The sequence below is a fragment of the Schistocerca serialis genome, chromosome 12 (genome assembly GCF_023864345.2).
Source record: "Schistocerca serialis cubense isolate TAMUIC-IGC-003099 chromosome 12, iqSchSeri2.2, whole genome shotgun sequence".
NCBI lineage: Eukaryota > Metazoa > Arthropoda > Insecta > Orthoptera > Acrididae > Schistocerca > Schistocerca serialis.
In genome coordinates this window covers 2,854,347-2,874,248 of record NC_064649.1, presented here as the reverse complement: position 1 = coordinate 2,874,248, position 19,902 = coordinate 2,854,347, and the positions used below count along the sequence as shown (strand labels likewise).

Here is a 19,902-nt window from a genome sequence, read left to right as displayed (position 1 = left end):
CCTAGGGGACTGATGACCTCAGGAGTCAAGTCACATAGTGCTCAGAGCGATTTGAACCATAAGAGAAACTTGTCCTCTCTCAGCCTCCAGCTGGCCGAGAATAATGTCTCATTGCTTTTGCACTCACATGGAATGCCTCATCCCCTACAAAAAAACTGGGCAAAAGAATGTCAGAACTGGGCATTTTGCACTGAGATGGAAAGATACGAGGGCTATCCACATACTTGTGACGTATGAAATAAAAAATTGACAGTATAGAAAAACAAATTATTACATACATTTCGAACCTATACTCTTCAGCTATTTTTCTACATGGTCAACATACAAATTCAGGCACTTACGGCACCATGACAGAACCTTTTCAGTACCGTACCTGTAGAAATCTGCCGCTTGCGACTGGATATTGGAAACCCGCGTAGCACAAAAATTGCAGTAACCGTGATTGTGCGCCGCAGTTTCGAGCACCAAACTGCGTAAAATTTGGGGAATATGTTACGAAAGTTCCGCAATGGTGAAACGACGATTTTCACGAATTTAGTCGTCGATTTTTGTCACGGGTTCGTCAGTCGCAAGACTAGTCCTGGTAACGCTGCGCGTGTTCAGGGGGCCACCTGCCGCCCAGTACTGATGCGAGGTGAGGCTCCGGCGGCTCCAGCCAGCCTGAGGGCTGAGGGCTGAGGGCGCAGGGCCGGCCGGCCGACCGGCGGGGGTGGAGAGAGAGCGGCCAACTGGACGATACGGCGCCCATTTTTCTGCCAAACTGCGGGCGGGACGTTTGAATGGCCAGTAGTGGAGTAGTGGAGTACACACTCACCGAATCAAAAGCACAAGACAATACGGCGAAATCATTCCTTAAATGCCTTTGTTTATAAGAATTATGTCTTATAATAATTTTCACACAGCCAATTTACAGGTCTGTTTTCAAATTTAACTATGTATATTGCAAGTTGTTTTATATGTAGTAAAAAGCAAAAACGACTTACTTCGCATAGATAAGAGTACTTGTCTGGTTTCCACGAGGCTCCTGTTTGATTTATGTCAGCCCTGTTGACTGCGACTGCCCGCTGCTTTCGTCTTTCTTCATTGCGCGGAAGCGCTGACATGCGAAATCCACCTTCGCCTCTATTGGAACAACCAAACGCAACACAACCTGGCATCGTTTACGAACGTCTGCAGAAGGAATTACAGATGTCTAAAACAATACTGTACAATTACTAACGTGTTTACTTGAAACATGTAGGCCTACCGACTTCATCACAAAACGCTTCATTATTTCAACTCGTATTTAAGATCGCAAACGCTAATTACGTACTAAAAACGATATACAACTAAATCGAACAAGCATGCACAACACATAACAAGTCTATCAATAATTCAAATACCTTTTAATCGTTTCCAAAAGTCCTCTGAACTTCAACTCAAAAGCACGGCGAACATAGGAAGCGGGAGAGTCGTGTGGTGCCATTTTTCTGCCAAAGCTAATCAACCAATAACGGGCAACTTCACCTATGGCCCCTCTCTCCCTATACAGGCTGTCTAGGCAAGGGGCGAGTTGAGCGCCGCCGGAAATAATGGGGGGGGGGGGAGGGAGGGATACCAAAGCTGCGAGTCTGGTTCAAATGGCTCTGAGCACTATGGGACTTAACATCTGTGGTCATCAGTCCCCTAGAACTTAGAACTACTTAAACCTAACTAACCTAAGGACATGACACACATCCATGCCCGAGGCAGGATTCGAACCTGCGACCGTAGTAGTCGCGCGCTGCGAGTCTGGACGGGTGTGTGTGTGTGTGTGTGTGGCGTGGCGGCCGTGCAGGAGACGCGGCGCACGTCTGGCAGTGGACGAGCTGAAAGGCGGCCTCTCACAACTGTCCGGGAGTCTGTAACAACATACAATAAAGTTTTGGAGCAAAGCGAGGCGATACAGGGACTCAACAACATTTTCAGTGTCGTTAAAATTGCAGAAGTTGACACTTGGCACTCAGTAAATATTTGCACAGTGACCCTATGAATTCACAACTTTTAAACGCTTTCTGCAATTTCAGCAAGCGGTATCTCAGATGATAGCACTGCACGGTAGCTGTCATCCCTGAGAGCCACTCATCTGTGTCTCTCTCGTATTTCTCGATTTATTAAATTTGTTACATCTCTTCAGTATGCAAATGTTCGGCGGAACATCGTATCCTCCGCAGTTACAAACTAAATCAATGCAATATAAATACTTCACTTTTTGCCCTACTTTTGTATTTATTTAATGAAAAGTTTACTATTTTGCCAGCAACTTTATTTAAATATTAATTACAAGTGATAATACAAAATCGTGGTAATTCAAGAAGTGGTCAGTCACGTTTGTTAGCTGAAGCAAATTTTGTAAAAGAGTGCCAAAGGACGCTTGTGGCAAGTACAGCTACAGAATTGCTTAAGCCACATTTAACGACACTCCCTTGCCATTTATCACGAGCGCACTCGCGCAATAACTGTAGCTCATTTACTTATGGTCAAACCTATACTTTATTTGTTGCGAACGATCTGTGTGACACAATGTTTATAATATCACTTTATATAGATACTGTTACAGTGTATTAGTTTAGAGTGAGAAGTGGTCAAGATGAATCAAATCATGTGTGTAGAACTTAAGAACGATATACAGGGTATACATAAAGTCCGGGAACACTTTGAAACCACCCCTTAGAAAAATTTATGAATGATTGTGCTGGTAAACCCCTTACGTTATTTAATTTTCAAACAGCTGAGCAAAACTGAACGTACTCAGACATTTCTCTCTTATTCTGATCATCACTAAACTGACACACAGTATTTTTAGGGGAAAGGAATCTAACTTTCAATAATCCCTACAAAAGAATGGCCCTGACTAACAATAACCTATACCTTTCATGAATCACTTACCTCACAAAAATCTTCGTTACTCGAACTACTGCAATAAAGCGAGCGCCAATGCTGCCAGCTAAATAAAAGATTCTAAGTACTGATGCCACAAACTACTGACAGGCATAGTTAGCAAATGAAACATTTTTATAGAGAACAATCAATGTATTTACCTTAATAGTGTTCAAAAGTCATAATATACATATATATATATATATATATATATATCTCAGTTCATGACATCCAGTCTTACAAATTTACTGTGTCTGATGGACACACGTCCAGATCATCTGCTCTCAAAACTCCGCCATCTCTCTCCCCACATCCACCACTGCTGGCGGCTCACCTCCAACTGCGCAACGCTACGCGCTGTTCACATCCAGCTGCCCAACACTACAATAGCAAAATATTCCAACAATGCAAACCAGCCACAGACTGCACACAGGACAGTCAATGATTTTCATACAGAGCGGTACGTGGCGTTACCAACATAAAAACCTAAACAGCCTTCTTACAACTTTCAATTTTTTATTGCACAAGAACCCAACATTGTGCAGATATCATACATATGACACTTAGAAGAGAAACGCTGAGAGGTTTTTCTTTTTTTTCTTTTAATGTATACCGCCACAGTGTAGTTTGGTAATTTGCCGCAGTGAGCGCTAGTCGCAACGCGGCGTGCTACAGAAGGGGACAGCTGTTTCATGAAACGGCCTCCCCGATCTGCAGATCTCACTCCTTGTGACATTCTTCTGTTGGGACACATTAAAGATCTGGTGTATATACTGCCCCCTACCTCGTGATGTAGCAGAGCTCCGGGAGAGAATACGGGGAGCGAGGCTGCCACAGTCGACGATGCCGTGCTGGGACGGGTATGCCAAGAATTCCATTACCGTGTTCACGTCTGCCTGGTCACTCATTGTTCGCATATGGAATGTTTGTAAAAAAAAGTTTCACAGTTCGAAATGCAATATGCATGACATCTGTACAATGTTTAGTTCTTGTGCAATAAATAATTGAGAGATGGACGTACAGTAAAGGTACCTATCAAAAAACACTATAGAAAGGAAAGGTAACTGCGTGTAAGATATGGCCATTGGTTGACATGCCAAGGTTTCTTGGCACAGTGGACCATGAGGCAGAGTGCCTAATTGTGCACACACACACACACACACACACACACACACACACACACACACACACACACGCACGCACGCGCCACAGGATGTGCTCCTGTGCGAACAAAGTACGCGAAAGCTTTAAAAATATTTTCCACTAGCATTGAAACATACCTGATCCAATGGATGAGGACCGCCGACATTGGCGCTGCCAGTCCGCCCCCAGTAGGGGGAAGATGCAAGAAGCGGTTAAGTAAGTAGGAGGGACGAGTGGCGCGTGCCGTAATGTTTCATCCTGAGTGTAGAGTGCGAACGCTGAAGTCTGACTTGCTGGACGTCGTGCCGGTGACGTACTGAGGGAGACGTCGGCAGTTGCTGCGTTTCGCAGCGTGCCGACCCATCATCAGGAGGCAGCAAAACCTGGCCTGCGTTTGGTTACAGCGGCGCGGCGCGTGCGATACTGCACGGGGCAGCGCGGCGCTGTTTTTGCTGCAGCAGGCCAGGCCGCACTGGAGCTGCGGTTTTTGCCGCCGCCCTCTGCTGCGGGCACGCGCACGCCTCTCTCTCTCTCTCTCTCTCTCTCTCTCTCTCTCTCTCTCTCTCTGCGCCCACTTCCTCTCCCGCCAATGACCCCCCCACCTCCTCCTCTGCTACCACAGCTCAACAACGCACGACACCGCGACAGCTGCCCGGGGTCCTCAAATTTGCGGCCCCCCCCCCACCCCCCCCCCCCCCCCCCACCCCTTACATTTGCGCCTGCCGCCGGTGGCCTGCTGGTTCTTTTTAGCGTCTCTGCTTCTAGTTTGTGGGGTACCCAGGTTCGATTACCGGCCGCGTCGGAGATCTGCTCTCGTCGATTGCGTCCTTGTACTATCGCAGCCACTGCACCCAGTCTTCATCACGAAGATGCCAGAGTCGCCGGAACAGAGGCTATCAGAGAGACTCGCGCAACAGGCGGCCGAACAACCCGTGCAAGTAATGCGGGACGATCACTTCGTTTTGCGCCCTGTGAGATTTGTGTCGAGAAAAGGTTCAGCAATTTTCCCGGCAGTTGGGTCAGCGGCTCCTGTGTGGTACTGTACTTTACAATAAAGACCGGAGAGGAGCACTGGAGGTGCTGGAACAACAACTGTAATGCCAAACTCTACAGTCAGGGGTGATTGTGATTTGTTATATTACATGTCTGTCGCAGTCACAAAACTTTTACTTATGAGTCGACCTTCGTAATCTGCAATGGAAAATGTAAAACCCAAATTACAGACATGGAATTTAAAAACGCTCTTCTACCTCACAAAGCATACTTTACAGCGAACATAAAATGCGACCCTTAGGTGTTCATCACCATATGGCAGATGTTAATGGGCGTAAGATCCAGAGTGATACTACGTAAAAGACCAGGAGAGAGATCACGTGTACAGGTGACGGAAGCTGTACGCCGCTGGTTCGGCACTTTGGTAACAGAATCGTACCTTCGCCTGCGTACCGCATCGTGTCTTTAAGTTACTTAGAGAAACACAGCGGCCGATGGCAGCGACCTGTTGTATAGCTTCAGCTAGGCCAAGACACATTCTGGTTTACAGGCACCGTTCGTGTAGAACAACAGACGTTCGGTGAATCGCTAACGCAGCTGAACGAAAAAGTATTACTGGATTTCCTCAGGTTATCATCAATCCCGCCTGAGTTATTAAAGTTCAAACAGTGTAAGCTCCATTGTGGAATACCCTGTACTTTTTTTATACCCATTCCTGTGCTGTGTACACATACTCCGGTCACAAAATTGCTCTCCGACCCTGCGAGTAGGATGGAATCGATGCGCTTTGAGACAAAACATTTCAGCGTTTATACATCCCTTTTCATCTAATTACTATGGCGTGTGCTTCTCTTCGCTTAAATAAAGCGAATGAGTGATTCTCGGACAGTCCGCCATCCCAGCGCAGGCGGTCGCTTCGGCAACGTTGCCCGACGTTTTAAAAAGCAGGCAGTCGCGTGACAGCCCAGTTAGGATTGAAACTGCGCTGGAATATCGGTCGTGGGAGCTGCGAGCCGGCGGCCGAACTCGCAGTTTCCGAATTTTCGATATATTGGAGTGTTCACGTGACCGACCGGAAGCCGTTCTGAGAAGCAGGTTTATCGGAACGCAGGGCTTTGGAGAGCCCGCTGTGGCGTTTCCATCAGATACGGCTCTTTGCTGTCCGTGCATTTCCATTGCGTTTATTCGTTGAGGCGAGTAATTTGGAAATGCCGTTGCCGGTGTCGGTGTAGCGGTATACAGCAGAGCAGCGGTGGCCGGCGCGACATGTGACCCGCCTGCTGTGCGTGGGAGTGGAACGTAGTGTAGTGTGCAGTACCGGACAGCCAACCACGTGAACGTAAGCCTGTGAAAAATGTTGCCTGCTTAGAAACCCTAAGCTCAGGGAGGGTGTCGTCAATCACGAAAGGGCGCCCTGGCGACCTACAGAGTCAGTGAGGTTCCCCTACCACTGTCGTTTTATGCAACCCGCAGTGTTTCATAAAGCACACGCGAGAGTTTCATATTCTCTGACTCGCTATGCGCAAACTATTACTCAGACAGAAAAAAATGAGCACCATCTTTCTGTAGGAAACGTAATGTAGCTAAATTTTGCGCTGGGTTAATTTTTCAGTGGAGGCCAGGGTTTGGACTCATTCAGAAAAAAAACATACAAAAGTGACCTCGTAACGCAGCTCCACCAGGACACTCATCCCTCACCAGTGAGGATTACCGCTACCAGTGTGTCGGTCGTGGCGCTGCCTCCGACACGAAATATTCCCGATATTCGACCTTATTGGTTCGCCTTTTACGCCACCAGCACAGCCGGCTACGACGACGTAATTGTTTATTTCATGTTGTTCAAATTCACAAAACTTTTAAGTAAAATTTTCACAAAATTCAGTTTTACATTTCGTAAGTGCTCGACTAAGGTGGTTACGCAATAAGGCGAGTAAATAAAGGCAAAATAAGGTTGAATGTGGGGAATAATTCGTGAAGTCTCAAATATTTGTACATTGGTAGGAGGGAAAGCCATGAGGAACATACTAGAAAACCCGAGCGATTGGGGCTGAGTGTGGCAGTTGGGAATGCGTTTGAAGGTCATTTGTGTACTACTTCTTAACAACAATAACTCGAAAACAACTGAAATAAAACTGCGCGTCCTAAGTGGTAACAGATGCTTCCAGACGTTGAAGAAATTGTTGGCCTCTAGGTTATTAAAAAGGTAGCTGAAGCTGCGACTGTATAAGATCATGATCAGGCTAGTTGTAACCGTGGATGCGAAACATGGACGCTAATTGATCAGCGGCAGCTCAAGATATATGAACGCAGACTGCTGCGCAAGATCTGTGGGCAGTTCACTATAATAATTATTTCTGGAGATGTAGGACAAATTGTGAGCTGGACCGCCTCAGACAAGCTGCCGACACCGTAAGAATTATAAAAATTGGAAGAATAACCCGGCTTGGATATGTCCTCAGGATGGGTACTGGAAGAATGACTAAAAAGATTTCTGGATGGACGTCAACCGCAAGAAGACCGAGAGGAAGGCCACGAAAACGGTGCATAGATGATGTGGAAGAAGATGTAAAATCTCTGAGTCGACAGCTTCATCTACATCATACTCCACAAGCCACCTAAAGGTGTGTGGCGGATCCCTCCAACCCTGTTCCACTCGCGAATAGTGCGTGGGGCAACTGATTGTCGCTAAGCCTCTGTATTCGCTGTGAGTTCTCAAATTTTTTCCTCGTGGTCGATACGCGAGATGTATGTGGGGATGGGGGAGGGCGTAAGTAATAAATTTTCCGACTCATCCTGAAAATTGCTGTCCCCAAATTTCAATAGTAACTCTCTCCGTGATGCATAAAGCCTCTCTTGTGACGTCTGCCAGTGCAGTTTGTTCACCATCTCCGTAACGGTCTCTCGCCAGCTAAACGATCCCGTGACGAAACGCGCCGCTCTTCACTGGATCTTCTCTGTCTCCTCCAACATTCCTACCAGGTACCAAATGCCGGGATGTTTCCTTTCAAAGGGCACGGCCGACTTCCTTCCCCGTCCTTCCCTAATCGGATGAGACCGATGACCTCACTGTCTGGTCTCCTTCCCCAAACCAACCAACCAACCTACCAGGTACGGATCCCATATAGCCGAATAGTACTCAAGAATGGGGCGTTCAAGCGCCTTATAAGCCACTTCTTTCGTGGATGAGTTACATTTCCTTAAGATTCTTGCGATGAATCCGAATCTGGTGTCTGCTTTTCCCAATATCTGTTTTATGCGCTCATTTCGCTTAAGGTCGCTCTGGATAGTTACGCCTATTGCGGCAGACGCTGTCTCCGGCTGTTTGTCATCAATAGTGTAGCTGTATATTAGTGGATTTCTTTTGCTATGCATGCGCAATATGTTACATTGATTTACTTTCAGGGTCAAATGCCAGAGTCTGCACCATTCATCATTTCTCTGCAGGTCGTTCTACAAATTCTTACTATCTTCTGGCGTCCCTACTTTCGTGTAGAGAACTGCATCGCCTGCGAATAGCCTTAAAGAGCATCCGACGCTTCCTACTAGATCATTTATGCATATTGTAAACAGCAAAAGCTTTGTCACACTTCGCTGTGGTACTGCGGGTATTACCTTTAGATGTGTCCATTTAGTCCGGTTCTGAATTTACGTACAGTAAAGTCAGACGAAGAAGTACGCATGTTATTTTGGTGATAGGATGATTCCAGCTGTGTATATTTTGTGGTTGGCCGCCAACGATAAACTGCTTCAACAGTAGGGACAAGGCTAAAGAAAACTGTAAATAATACGTGTGTTCCGCGTTAAATACGGTGGAATACCTGCTTGGGGAACCAAAGCCGTCCTCGTGCATGTTTAGAAAATCGCGACAGGTCACGGGACCCGCGTGCTCTGTACCACTACTGGTCATTACCTTTCCTGGTTCACTCGCAAATACAGTGAGCAAACACGACTGTCTGTATGCCTCCGTATCAGCACTAAGCTCTCGTGTCTTATCTTCGTGGTCCTTAGGTAAAATTTGCGTTGGCGGCAGTTGAATCGTTCGGCATTCAGCTTGAAATGCCGTTTCTCTAAATTTTCTCAATAGTGTTTCACGAAAAAAACATCGCCTTCGCAACAGTGTGTCCCACTTGAGTTCCCGAAGCACCTCCGTAAACACTTGCGTGTCGGTCGAACCTGCCGGTAACAAATCTAGCTGCCCGTCTCTGAATTTTCGATGTTTTCCTTCAATCCCATCTGGTACGGATCCCAAACACTCTAACAGTTCTTAAGAATAGGTGGCATTACCGTCCCTTATGCGGTCTTCTTTACAGACGAACCACATTTTCGTAAAATTCGCCCAACAAATGTATGCCGACCAGTTGCCTTCCCTACCATAGTTTTCAGATGCTCGTTCCGCCTCATATCGCTTTCCAGCATTGCGCCCAGATATTCAAACGTCTTGACACCAGTAATACTGTATCCGAACATTACGGGTTTCTTCTTACTACTGATCCGCATAACACAGCCTAAATTTTTCCACATCTGCCATTCATCACACCAACTACAAATTTTGTCCGAGTCCTGTCATGTCTTCCTACAGTCAGTACACCAAGGCATCAGCAGCAAACAACCGCAGACTGCTGCCCGCCCTGTCCGCCAAATCATTTGTGTGTACACAGAACATCGCCGCTCCGCCCTCCGGCCTTCCCGACAGACAGTACTCTTCTCTCTGATGAACACTCGCCATCGTGGACAACTCACTGCGTTCTGTTACTTAAAGAAGCCTTCGATCCACTCACAGAACTGGAATTTACTCCATATGCGCGTACCTTTGTTAAGTCTGCAGCGGGGCACCGTGTCAAATGCTTTCCGAAAAAATCTGGGGCCACAGCATTTACGAAAAGACTATGTAATATCAGTATGGCCTTATTGTAAAGTTATTTTTACAATGCCATTTAGCCTGAAAATGAGATTTAACCCTCGAAACATGTCGCTAAATAAATAATACAATAGCTGACAAAGTTTGTGACTGGTAACGGTAATTTAAAACAAAAAAAACCTTTACATATTTCTTGAGACAGTCACTGTCGAAAAAGTCAAAATGGCTATAAATTCTATTGAATGTACCTGTTGCCCTTTATCCACGGTTCGCAGTATATGATGTGAGAAGACGGCGAGCTAAGTTTCGCACAAGCGATGCTTCCTGAATTCGTGCTTATCAGTGGACAATAGCTTTTCCGTCTCAATGAAATTTACTGTATTCGAACTGAGAACATGATAAAAAATTCCGCAGCAAATCGATGTTACGGATATTGGACTGTAATTTTGCGGGTTCGTTCTTTTACCCTTCTTATACACAGGAGTCGTGTACACTTTTCGCAGTTACTTGCGACTTTGTGCTGGGCGACACACAGTGCAATCTACGTAACAGAGTAAAGCCGTACAGAAGTCTCTGTAAAATCGAATAGGTGCTGGCAACAGATCTGAGATCCAATAAACGGAGACGGAGCAGTTATTATTGTTACACCATGTAAGCGTATTAACAGCGCTACATTCCACTCGTAAGGAAACCTCTGACTGTTACAACACAAACCATTAAATGTGTATGTTCGTAAATACGAGGAAAATACTGAATGTTTTTAGAACACCATGGTTCTAAAAGCAAATGAAATTTGTTTGTATTTGAGAGCTCCTTTCTCATGTTTCGCGAGTTGAATTCCTTGTAGTTTATTCCATTTGTTGTAATATTATAATTATCATCATTTCAAGATTTTATGCGCATTAAAAATGTATGTGACTAGACAAAATTTCCGATTTACCGGTTTTTACGATTTTGAATCGTAACCGATGCCTACAAGATGTGAATATCAGATTAAAAATGCATTTGCCGAATAAGTCCCCGACTAAAGCTACCATTTATAACTGCTACAGGAATTTAAAAGACATCGATTTTTTTCACAGTGATGAATTTTGCGAAGGACGCCCACTGGTATGAGTCAAGTGCAAAACATTTTATGTCAACAGGCAGACATGAGGAAACTTTGCGTCGGTGGCATTCCCATAAGGTGACTCTCGATCAAAAGCAAGACTTTTATTGGTGCAGAAAAACTCTAAGGTGGCAGTTAAAATTTGCTTTGGAGCCGCGTTACCGGTGAAAAATCTTGCATTTATTGATATGATCATGAAAAGAAAAGTTGTTCGTCTCAGTGGGTCTTCTGATCAGTGGCTGAGTCCAGAAGAGCCCAACAAATTCACTGTGCAGGTAAGAACATGGTTGCTAGTATTTTCTTGAAACAGGCGATATTGTTACTATTGCATTACGCTGTTGCCGATTTTTATACAAATGTGTGGTTGCGGCAAATCTTTGGAAAATTTCAGGGAAAAAACTTCCACCACGACTGCGGATTATCGCATAGCGCAAAACTAACAGCTGAGCATCTACAAGCAGTAAGAATTAGAGTCAGCATCAGGGGCCCTCCACCATAAAAACTGCCGTGACCTAGCAGTTTGTGATGTCTTTTAATTTTCAGAAATTAAAGATAAATGGAATCACTTTTCCATCATCAGATGAAGTGGAACTTTAAAAAAACCTGGTTTGTAAAGTGACACGGGAAGAGTGATACCATTGCTTTAAGGACAGTTTTCATCGAATGCTAAAAGTGTTGATGTTAAATGAGAATATTTTGAAAACCAGTAAGATGATTAAAAATTTTTAAAACTAGTTTTTGTTTGGTCTTTAAAAAGTTTCGCTGTCACCCTCGTATTGGCTGTATGACGCAACTAAATTGTATGAAAACAGGAAGAAGCAAGAGTTTTGAGAAGTGTGTGGAGTGTGACGTGAAGTGTGGCTGGAGACTAGGTGGCCTTGCAGCAGCTGGATACTGAGGATGGGAGAAAGGAGCGAACCGGCCGTCACGTTTTAATGAGCGCCGGGCATTCAGGTCCTTCCCACAGGAGACGAGTCCACCTTTTGGACGTTTTCCGGTGGTGCTGTGATCTTCCGTAACGATGCGGAAGCACAAATAACTCAGTATGGCCGAACACCAACTTCGCCGACAAAACTTGGGACGTTCTTCGTCGATATTTTCCTCCGGCGCTCTTCGCAGGGTAGTTTCGCTTGTTCTGTCTTCCCTGTCCCAATTTATCTTTGTATCTGTATTTCACTGAAATGATCTGCACAGCAGCGCAAATTTCGTCGGTATGTGTTGTGTAGGGTAAGGACGCCAAATTCCGCGATATTTCAGCGAGTGTAGCGCAGTGTTCATAAACGAAAAAAAGGTCGTTTAAATAACAACTCAGGAACAGCGTTCTAGAATATTACGTTTCGTAAATATAGTGAAGAGGTGTAGAAATGAATTATCTGAGAATGCCTCCTAAACGCGTGACAAGATTTATAAATCCGAGGTAGTGGTATATAAATTCCACGAATGCTATCCTAATACCGTGAGACCAAATCAGTAAAGATAAAGGCCACTTTCTGTTATTAAATTTTGAATTACTACACTGTGATAATATTACTACTACTACTACTACTACTACTACTACTACTACTACTACATTGTGAACGAGGCTTAAGTGACACAATCCACAGAAATTTATTTCACCTAGCGGAACACATATGTTATAGTCTATACGACAAAAGAAAAATATACAAAAAGTGAAAAAGAAAGCAAGTAAATACACTAATGAAAAAAAGAATCGGTAACACTTAACGGAAGTCGTGCAACATAAACGAAAGTTGGTAGACTCTTTCTACATCTGAAAGGTGATTTCTATTCAGATTTTTGCGCCAACGCCTGAGAACAAAGTGTCTACGGATGCGGGTAGTAGAGCTGCATCGAGCAGTCGTTGCCGATTTTGCTTAATGAGAGGTCGAAATACGGGATTCGACTGAGGGAAACTGTGTTTTCGGAAATAAATAAATTTAAAGAGAGGAAACTAGCGGCAGCATTCTAAAGTTTAAAGAGGTAGATGAGTAATTAAGCATGTATTTTTGTTTGTTTATTTATGTGTAGTATCAAACATCCGGGAATAGCAAAATCAGGCCACAAGATCATTATTTGTGAAAAAACTCTGGCAGATACAAAAAAAAAAATTGGATTTTAAATTATTGCCCAGAAAATTTCCATATTTTTCAATATATCATATCGGATTTTGTGTTTAGTTTTAGAATATTCGTAATTTTTGTGAAACACTGTTTTGAGTTAGGCAGTCGTTTCGTAGGGCGGCCACCTTTGAGGAGAGTTGGTTCCGTGCGACGCCAAGAGCCGGACGTACCGCGCATCTGGGGGTAGTAGTGGGTTGTTAGCCACGTTCGAAAACTATCGAGTGGAGCGCAATATAGTGGTTTAGGAGAGCAGAGAAGAGTGTATTTTGTGAACTGTGAACAGACTGTCGAGTGCCATGATCGTGATATATGAATTTTACAGTGAAGTGTTGTAGCATCAGTTGTCAAAAGCGACCATTACGTAAAAAGCCCCTCACACTGCATTTTAAGTGTTTAGTGAATATATTGAAAACAGAAATAAACTACTTGTTCTAATTATTAATCAATGTGAGTAACTCAGTATTTTAGATTTCACCTCAATACCTGCCTGCATTGTCTTTTTACATTTTATTTCAGCTTATAAATAGAGTTTACGACAGGTGTGAGGTGGCTCGCTATGACGAAAAATGTAGCGAAACACTGAGACCAGCCACATCTCAATCTGAGTGTAACACATGTATGTGCCACAGCACGTGGGGGCTCGAGCCAAACTGTTCAAACCTCAGTGTGTAGTCACCCAGTACCGTCGTACCCGAAAACAACTCAAGAATACGTCGTAGTAGCGTCCTGTCTGCAGTCTCCTACACAGGTGAAACACAAATTTCCTATATTCTCCCAATAAACCGAAGTGGACCATTCGTCTTCCCTACCAGCAACCTGTCAGGCTCGTTCCGTTCCATACCGCTTTGCAACGTTACGGGCAGATAGTTAAACTACGTGGCTGTGTCAAGCGACACACTAGTAATGTTGTATCCGAACAGTAGGCGTTCGGTTTTCCTCTTCTTCCGCACTAACACACCATTTATCAGACCAACTGGAAATTATGTCGTCTTGTATCCTCCTTCAGTTACTCGGCCCATCCTGTCCGCCTAACCATTCACGTGTACAGAGAATAACAGCGGTCCTAACATTCCTGACCACACCCCAGTCTCTGACGAACACTCGCCGTCGAGGACAACGCACTGCCTTCTGCCACGTAACAGGTGTTCGAGCCACTCACATACCTGGGAATCTAAACCATAGGCTCGCACCTTCGTTAGTAGTCAGCAGTGGGGAACCAGAAATGTAGAAACATGGACTCTGCCTGTTGGCCTTCATTCGTAGTTCGAAGTACATGAAGTGAGCGAAGGAGAAGCCGAGTCTGACATGAACGATGCCTTCTAAAACTGTGCCCATTCGTGGACATAAACTTTTAGGCCTCAAGGGAATTTATTATAGTCGACTAAGAATATGTTCAGGTATTCTGCGGCAAACCGATGTTAAGGATACCAGTCTGTCACTTTGCGAGTCGTTTCTCTTAAGCTCCTCATGTACTGGAGTCACCTGCGCGTATTTCCAGTCGCGTGGAACTTTCCGCTGGGCGAGAGAACTGCGATAAATGCAAGCTAGCTAAGTGGCCAGTGCCGTAGAGCACTCTTTGTTAAACCAGCTGAGATTCCACCTGGACCTGGCCACGTATTTCTTTTCAACTCTTCCCCTTGTTTCTCTAGCTCATTACTACTTCAACCTTTTGGGCGAGATCAAACTGTAAAATGTGACAAGCTTTGTTATAAGTTTCGTTTCATTTACGTCTATGGTCACAAACTTTTTGTTAATAGATTACCAGTTTCGGTCTGTAATGACCGTCATCAGATCTGTTTTATTAAAACAAATCCCTAATGTACTGCAGCCATAGTGGCGTCGTCAAATGCTAAATGCAGAATCAGCACCAGCTTTCTGCATTTAACATTCCACGACGCCACTACGGCTGCAGTGCATTAGGTCTTTGTTTTTATAAAACACATCTGATGACGGTCATTATAGACCGAAACCGGTAATCTGTTAACAAAAAGTTTGTGACCATAGACGTGAATTAAAGGACGCTTACTGTATATACGGGTCATTGTTTTATCCGCGAGTGTCGCAGCTTGTGAAGGTTTTATCTAGCCCTAGATATGTTGTGAGACGAAATTTTCTTTTTGGTTGCAGGTAAGGAGGTGCCGTTGCGGTACCCTATGCGGAAGGTGATCCTTAGCGGGTAACGTATCAGCGTCTGCATCTAAACTTTGCAACCAGCGGAGCGGTGCGTGGCGGAGGGAACTACTGTCACAGTCTCGCTGTCGCCGCTCCGTATGAGCTGACTGCTTTAACTTTGTCTTCGTCATGTGACGAGACGTCAGTAGGAGGGGGGACGAGTGCTTCGCAAACAGCAGAACGTCGTAGAAGGGCGCCAGCAAAGTGACTTAGGCTCAGATAAACGCATCCTTCGGCATACCGAGTAATGCAGCACATTCCATTTTGCACGAACATTTCTCTGAAACTGAAAACCAGGCTCGTGTTCGCTGGTGTAGGGAAGTGCTCCTGAAAATTCTACGGAGGAAATGGAAAAATATCCAAATACAACATTGCAACAGGTTACAAAACCCGGCTGTATTCGTACGAACCAGAAACTGAGCAGCAGTGAGTTGTCTTCTTGTTCAAAGATAAGCGCAAACGGAAAAACAGCGCTTCGTTTGCGAAGTGCATCCAACGGAATTAATGCTCGTTCCCTTAATTACACTGGACATGTTGCGACAGTTACTGCTGAGCGATATGCAGCTACTTTGCGACAAGTCACGGGTGAAATCAGGTCGAACAATCGTAAACGAAGCTTCGTTCTCCCCCGTGACAGTGGCAGGTGTCATTCAGCGCTTCCAGCAGTTCACTGTTTGACGGAGAGAGACGTGGAATTAACACTTAGCTGCCAGCGCTAGCCTCATTCACCCCATAACGACCTCTCTTTGTCCCCTTACGTCAAACAAAATACGGCTGCACATTGGTTTTCATCAGCTCAAAAGAACATGCCCGATGTTCCCAGAGCATTTATTATTGAGCGGCGAACAGCTGAGTGGAAAAAAAACTTTCAAGAACTGCTTCTAAAACGTGCAGAAGTGTGTATATTTTAAAGGAGGCAATTGTGAGAAACAGTAAAATGATTTTTTTAAAAAAAGTAGTTTGGTGCATCGTTCACAGCTACTGTGCGCTAGGTGCTGCTGTCTCTTAACTAGGCAGCTGGCATTCTTGTTGTGTGTACACGGAACAGGGATGCGGCGTCTAGGGCGTTGAATTACTCTGCTGCGTACACAACAAGCTGGTCGCGTATTGGCTTGAACGTGAGGCACAGATACACCACTCGTCCACTCCCTTAAGCAAGTGACTGCACAGCTTATGTCAGAGAAATGAGATAACCTTTCCCTGGGCGGTATTACTAAACATGTAGGCTTTTCTGCTTGCTTTTCTAGACCTTCGTACGTCGCTGTCCATTATCCCTAAAACTTAATCGCTATTAGTGGTCCCAATGGCTATTTGATTTATGCTTAGAAGGTAATCATATTTTGTTTGCTGTAGCATGTAATAATGTCTGTATTTGCAAAGAAAAAATGAAGAGACATTCCGCCTTAAGCAATATAGAGTGCCGGGGAAAAAATGCAACGCTGTGAAGGACTGTCTTGAGCGGCATTACAGTGCAGTATGTGTTGGTGATTGGTCTGTCACGGTAGTCGGCGATCAGATGGCGCTCAAGAGGCCCGTCTGTGCGCCACCCTGTCTTGAGTGTGTAGGGAGCGTCAGTTAAGAGGTGAGCAGTGTCTGCTGTACGCATTCTGGGCTGCAACGATGCCGCACCGACGAGCGCGAACGCCTGTGGAATAACTTCAACCACCCGAATGGGTCGCATTGTGCGGCTGTCGGGAGTTGCAGGGGCGTATCGAAGGACGTGTTGAGCACAGTGTGTCGGTGGCGTGTCGCAGCTTCCGGCTGTGGTCCGCGGAACATTCCATACCTGCAGACCGGGTCCTCGACGTCCGCGCAGTACACACGCTCGTCAAGGTCAACGCACAGTGCGAGCAGCGGTGGCCGACCGGCGAAACCCCGGCCACATGTAGCGCCTGCCTGCCTTGTCGTCAGGGGGGCCACCAGTTGCAGCTCGCCGTCACATCTGCTGTTTGTGCAGCGCAAAGGAATACACGGCGCAGGCTGTTATCCCCGCGCTACTGCCGGTTCTCCGACACGAGGGCGGCGTGCTTTTCCAACACGACAATCCACGTCTACATACCAGCTGCTGCGACGCACCGCTCACCGCTCTCTTCCTGATATGCAAGCACTGCGCTAGCCAGCAACATCACCACATCCCTCTCCGCCTGAACACCTGTGGGACATAGAAACTGCAACAAGCATTCTCGAACTGCAATAAAAGGTGCGAGATGCCTGGGGCACTCTATCGCGGGATCGTGTTCGCCTAATAACATAATAATAATTATAAAGGATGGGGCCCATCCACGCCCACACCAACGTGGTTGCCAAACCAAAAGTTCTACTGTCACCTTCGTACAACGTGTTACTTTTTGAATCAGGACTCACATGATGCGGGCTGTGATGTTATCCGTGCGTCTGGGTGAGATTACTCATTTACATGGTCTATCAGATCATAGAAAGTGGTCGAAAGCGATTGTAAAGGCAGAGGAAAAAAGGGCCAAGGCAATAGCCAAGCGAAAAAAAGCTCTGCGACAGTAGGACGTGTAGTAGGGGCAGATCCCGGCGGAGGTTCGAGTCCTCCCTCTGGCCTGAGTGTGTGTGTGTGTGTGTGTTTGTCCCTAGGATAATTTAGGTTAAGTAGTGTGTAAGCTTAGGCACTGATGACCTTAGCAGTTAAGTCCCATAACACTTCACACACATTTGAACATTTTGGTAAGGGCAGTAGCGGCTTGCTGGCTGCGACAGAGCATGCAGGGTGAGGTAAAGTTAGTGTGAGGTATCTTGATGGTGTTCGCCACCCCTGTGACCGTTCAAATACGACAATATAAGCCTGCGTTGGCAACAGAGACTGGGCGAGGGGGGGGGGGGGGGGGGGAGGCACCACTGTGTGCTGATGCGATTGTATCAGGACGTTTTAGTGTGAGGTGTATGTGTTTCGCGTTGTAATGCTGCAGTGATGAGCTAGCTGTTTGTCACAACCCGTCCCTGAGGATGTTGCCATCCTTCTTTTGCCGCAATGTAGTTGCAGAGAACAGTCTTGTCGGATGCTGCCTATGCGCTAACAGTGATGACGCAAGGAAGAACGGTGCGTTCGCTCCGCCGCTTGGTAATGACGACTGAGAAGAGGTCGGACCAGCTGTAAGTATTCACAGCTGGCAGTAGTAACGGCTGGGCCCCCTCTCCTGCACGGGAAGCGTGCGGCAGTGTTATTTCTTGACATACGCGCGTCGCCCTGGTGCAGTATAACCACTGGGCAGGCACAGTCAGTCGCCGTGCAGGGAGGTCAGCGTAACGAGGAGGCGATGCTGCGTACCAACCACAGTGAACCGCGCAGGACGGTGCATAGTTGCTCTGTGCACGCAGCTATGGCCGACACAAGTGAGCATTCGGTCAGATTTCAATCAGCAGTTCTCATATGTTCTTAAATACAAATATTGTGGAGTGAGTCTGGACCTACGAAGTCATTTCCCGACACGAGCTTGTTGTGAATATTTACGGGGCGCTGGATGACGATCGAATGACTAATTTAATTACTTTTGAATACTTTATGGGAATGACAGTGATCAATGTGTTACAAATATTTACTATTTTTGTCTTGATCACGATTTATTTACTAAGGTGACCGGTTTCGACCACTACTGTGGTCATCTTCAGACCACTGAGTAGGAACCTCTTTCTCCGTTCTGCTGGAGAAAGAGGTTCCTACTCAATGGTCTGAAGATGACCACAGTAGTCGTCGAAACCGGTCACCTTAGTAAATAAATCGTGGTAAAGAATGACTAAATGGTCAGTGTTCACCTCTGAAAATCTTCGTGCTGAAATTTATTCTCGAGCAGTCGTTTATTTAACGAGCACCATTGGCGGAGTACGAAGGGCAAGTGAGTTAGAGGAACCAGCCCGATATTCGCACTCCCCTCAAGCGATTCGGGCGAACATGAAGCTGTGTGGGCGCCGTTGCAACTGCTCTTACGCGCGACGCAAGTTTCGCAAAGCGAAGCCCGAATGTCGGTTAATCGTTTCTTGCCGCCGTGTTTGCATCTTAAGGCCTGAGAAGATTTTGCTAGTCAAGTGAAATGTCGGTTTTCCGATCTATGTTGTTCTACACACATGACCTCTGGAAAGCAGCGGTCGCACTTCCCGACTTAGTCAGCTTCTCTTCAGTTACGCCGGTAACCGTCTCGGCCAGTACGACGTTTCTTGTGCTCCTCCCATGCAACACCCACTCACTCCATCCAAGAAGACTCGACCTCTTATTTTTAATAATGGAACATGGCAAACCGAACAGAAACGGAATATCCTGCAACTACATCCGCGTTGTCGAATGTTCGAATGACCAACGAAAAGAGGTTTACGAAAACTGAATATGCGACGCTCTCGTAAATGCAGTGAAGTGATGTGTCCAGTGTCTTACAGTGAATGCCTTACCCGGCTGTCTCGGTTGTTCTGTTATATCGGGAAGCGTAAAAGAGGTAGAGTTCTAATAGACCTCTCAAAAATAAAGCTACGAATTTAAATTTCGTTTGTTTGCTCATGTGCGTGTCTGAAGAGTTTAAACATGTCTGTGAGGCAGGAATCCTACAAGGATATGACAGGTACAAAACAGCCAGCTTGTTTCGTCAGAATTTACTTGT

At 45.7% G+C, this 19,902-nt stretch overlaps 1 protein-coding gene across 8 annotated transcripts in view; it reads left to right on the top strand.

Moving 5' to 3' along the window:
* LOC126428074 (fasciclin-1) overlaps nt 1-19,902 on the top strand; it is a 603,451-nt gene that overhangs the window by 266,732 nt on the left and 316,817 nt on the right. The gene's annotated exons all lie outside the window — the stretch shown is intronic.